The 4,468-nt window shown below is 45.8% G+C and overlaps 1 protein-coding gene across 2 annotated transcripts in view; it reads right to left on the bottom strand.

Moving 5' to 3' along the window:
* Positions 1-3,293, bottom strand: part of LOC133541952 (transcription factor IIIB 90 kDa subunit-like) — a 277,169-nt gene extending 273,876 nt beyond the window's left edge. Inside the window, exon 1 of one of the 2 annotated variants that reach the window (XM_061885688.1) lies at positions 3,137-3,293. The gene's annotated coding sequence lies outside the window, so the exon portion shown is untranslated. The other variant, XM_061885689.1, reaches the window with a different exon arrangement.
* Between the last annotated feature and the right edge of the window lie 1,175 nt (positions 3,294-4,468).

Genomic DNA, 4,468 nt, shown 5'->3' with positions numbered 1-4,468 from the left:
CAAAGTAGAAAGATGGAGTTGGGAAGCTTTAGCCTTTAGCCACACAAACACACGGTGATTCCTTGTTTAAAATTCCTGGAGGTGAAACTTTACTATGGATCAGAGTGCGGTCAAGCCAACATGAAACACGACCAGAAGATTTCGGTGAGAAAATTGTGGTTAAAAAAAATCGCTTCTTACCGGAGAAAAGCTGCGTCCATAAAGCTGCCGTCGACTCCCCTGAGACACTGGCGTCAAAACACCCATGGACGTACACCTCCGACTATCAGGTACTATTAAACTCACTAAAACACTAGCAACACAATAGAAAGATAAAGGATTTCCCAGAATTATCCTATTAAATGTCTCTAAAAACATCTGAATCCGTCCCAATGCAATCGCGTTTTTTTTAACTAGTTTTTTTTTTTTTTTTTCCTGGTCCGTCGCTATCAATATCCTCAAACCCAAATCTTTCATCCTCGCTCAAATTAATGGGGAAATTGTCGTTTCTCCCGGTCCGAATAGCCCTTTCTGTTGGAGGCTCCCATTAAAAACAAAGTGAATATGTGAGGAGCCCCCACACGTGTGACGTCATCGTCTGCGACTTCCGGTACAGGCAAGGCTTTTATGTAAGGACCAAAAAGTTGCAAACTTTATCGTGGATGTTCTCTACTGAATCCTTTCAGCAAAAATATGGCAATATCGCAAAATGGTCAAGTATGACACATAGAATGGACCTGCTATCCCCGTTTAAAAAAGAAAACCTCATTTCAGTAGGCCTAACACACTACTACCGACCACGCAATCTGATAGTTTATACATCAATGATGAAATATTAACATTGCAACACATGCCAATACGGCCTTTTTAGTTGACTAAATTGCAATTTTAATATCATGCTAAAACGTCGCTGTATGATGACGGGTGCGCGTGACGTCACGGATTGTAGAGGACATTTTGGTCCAACACTGTTCACAGCTATTAAGTCGTCTCTATTCATCGCAAAATTCCACAGTATTATGGACATCTGTGTTGCTGAATCTTTTACAATTTGTTCAATTAATAATGGAGACGTCAAAGAAGAAAGATGTAGGTGGGAAGCGGTGTATTGCGGCCGCCTTTAGCAACACAAACACAGCCGGTGTTATAAATGATAAATGGGCTGTACTTGTATAGCGCTTTTCTACCTTCAAGGTACTCAAAGCGCTTTGACACTACTTCCACATTTACCCATTCACACACACATTCACACACTGATGGAGGGAGCTGCCATGCAAGGCGCCAACCAGCACCCATCAGGAGCAAGGGTGAAGTGTCTTGCTCAGGACACAACAGACGTGACGAGGTTGGTACTAGGTGGGAATTGAACCAGGGACGCTCGGGTTGCGCACGGCCACTCTCCCACTGCGCCACGCCGTGTTTCCTTGTTTACATTCCTGAAAGATGACGGTGAAGCTTTACTATAGAACAGAGCGGTCAAGCGAACATGGTTCCCTACCACATGTCAACCGGTGAGAAAATGGCGGTAATAAGTCAGCTCTTACCGTAGACATGAGCGGAGAGTTGCGTCGTTCCTCCTGCACCTGTCAAAGAGGCAGCTGTGGACTCTCTAAGCCTCCTCCTGACCACCCGCCCCCGACCATCAGTTGCTGCCACCGTGGAGGAAGCATCGGCTGCCTTCGCCTCGTCGGGAAACATGGCTACCCTCGGAGACACTGGCGGTCACCACACCCGTGGCCACACCCTTCCGACTTTCAGGTTGTACAGGTACGACCATATAATCTCACTAAAACACTAATAACACAATAAGCAGATAAGGGATTTTCCAGAATTATCCTAGTGAATCCGTCTAATAACATCAGAATCGCTCTGCCGTCTAGTTTTTGTTTTCCTAGTCCTTCACTCTCACGTTCATCATTCACGAATCTTTCATCCCCGCTCAAATTAATGGGGAAATCGTCAAATTCTCTGTCCGAATCGCTCTGGCTGCTGGTGGCCATGATTGTAAACAATGTGAGGATGTGAGGAACTCCACAACCATGCGCACATCGTCTGCTACTTCCGGTACAGGCAAGGCTTTTTTTTATCAGCGACCAAAAGTTGCGAACTTTATCGTCAATGTTCTCTACTAAATCCTTTCAGCAAAAATATGGCAATATCGCGAAATGGTCAAGTATGACACATAGAATGGACCTGTTATCCCCGTTTAAATAAGAACATCTCATTTCAGTAGGCTTTTAAGATCCAATATGTTACCATTTTGCATGTTAATAAGCGCCTGGCAGAGGGGTTAGTGCGTCTGCCTCACAATACGAAGGTCCTGCAGTCCTGGGTTCAATCCCAGGCTTGGGATCTTTCTGTATAGAGTTTGCATGTTCTCCCCGTGAATGCGTGGGTTCCCTCCGGGTACTCCGGGTTCCTCCCACCTCCAAAGACATGCACCTGGGGATAGGTTGCAACACTAAATTGGCCCTAGTGTGTGAATGTGAGTGTGAATGTTGTCTATCTGTGTTGGCCCTGCGATGAGGTGGCGTCTTGTCCAGGGTGTACACCGCCTTCCGCACGATTGTGGCTGAGATAGCCTCCAGCAACCCCAAAAGGGACAGGCGGTAAAAAAATGGATGGATGGTTGTTACCCCATACTAAAGTGTTACCTTCTGGCGGCCATATTTGTAGTTTTTGCCCTAAACAAACATGGCGTCTCGTGACGTCACACACACACCGCCGTTACGTCGTTTGGATAAATAATGACCGTGCACAGATTGATGTGAGCCGGCGTAGACATTGTGGGACACCGAGTGAGTGGAAGTGGGCTCCATGTGCGCCGCGGAGAAGAAAGAGGAGAGTTTACATACAAACGACGAAGAAAGAGGAGAGTTTAAATACATTGACGAAGAAAGAGGATACTTTACATACATTGAAGCCGCGTTAGCCGGCTAGCTACGTGGCACTTTCCGACTCCTTCGGCACTTTCAGCCCCGGCAAATATTTACGTTTCCGCCAGAGTCCACGCCGGCCACGCACGCACTTCCACGAGGGGACTCTCCACGCGTGGGCAAGTTGACAGCTAGCCGGCTTAGCCCGGCGTGACGCAACGTGGCGACAATCGGGAAGCGTGTGCACGTCGCGGTGGGCGAGCGTGCGCGCGGCAACGTACCTGAGAGGTGCGCGGGCACGCGCGTGGGTGAAGTACACGGACTGACACGGCAGCCTGTTGGGTGAAAACATGAAGGTGTCGGCGAACACGTGTGACTCGTGAACGAGTCGTTCAAAACTCGCGAGTTTTTTGTTTTTTTTTGACTGCCCGTTAACTCGTTCTCACGCCTCTACGTTCTGCGCATGTGCGCTGCGATGGGTAGTACGCGAACGATCCGACTTTTTTTTCTCTCCTACTGTTACCACAGCAGGGGTGTCCAAACTTTTTCCACAGAGGGCCACACACGCAAAAATGTATAGGCCTACTGAAATGAGATTTTCTTATTCAAACGGGGATAGCAGGTCCATTCTGTGTGTCATACTTGATAATTTCGCGATATTGCCATATTTTTGCTGAAAGGATTTAGTAGAGAACATCCACGATAAAGTTCGCATCTTTCGGTGCTATGAGAAATGCCCTGCCTCTACCGGAAGTCGCAGACGATGACGTCACACATATTCACATTGTTTTTAATGGGAGCTGTCCCGCCAAATTTCTTCCCCCCCATTTACTTCCGGGGTCATAATTGATACAGACATTTTGTTAACGCTATATAATAAAAAATATAATGCTATATTATAAAAAAAAACAGACGTTTTGTTGACGCTATATTATAAAAAATAAAATTCAAAAAACAATTTACAAACACAAGCTATGGGATGACACATTTACTTCCGGGGTCACGTTTCCTCTTACGTCATCCCGTAGCTTGTGTTTATAAATATTTTTTTTCGTTTTTTTTTAAAGTTTTTATAATATAGCGTTAACAAAACATCTGTATTAATCATGACCCCGGAAGTAAATGGGGGGGGGGGGGGGGAGTTTGTAGGGGGGAAGAAATTTTGCGTGACAGAGCCTCCACAAAAAGTGCTATTCGGACCGAGAAAACGACAATTTCCCCATTAATTTGAGCGAGGATGAAAGATTCTGTTTGAGGATATTATATAGCGACGGACTAGGAAAAAAAAAAAAAAAACATGTTAAAAAAAATGCGATTGCATTGGGACGGATTACGATGTTTTTAGACACATTTCCTAGGATGATTCTGGGAAATCCCTTATCTTTCTATTGTGTTGCTAGTGTTTTAGTGAGTTTAACAGTACCTGATAGTCGGAAGGGTGTCTCCACGGGTGTCTTGACGCCAGTGTCTCAGGGGAGTCGACGGCAGCTTTATGGACGGCACAAGCTCAGCTTTTCTCCGGTAAGAACTGACTTTTTAAGCACAAATTTCTCACCGAAACCTGCTGGTTGACATTCCGTCCTGATTCATGTTTGCTTGACCGCGCTGTGATC

The sequence above is a fragment of the Nerophis ophidion genome, linkage group LG24 (assembly GCF_033978795.1).
Source record: "Nerophis ophidion isolate RoL-2023_Sa linkage group LG24, RoL_Noph_v1.0, whole genome shotgun sequence".
Classification (NCBI taxonomy): domain Eukaryota; kingdom Metazoa; phylum Chordata; class Actinopteri; order Syngnathiformes; family Syngnathidae; genus Nerophis; species Nerophis ophidion.
Note: the sequence above shows the minus strand (reverse complement) of the source record. Positions and strands in the feature narration are given on the sequence as shown.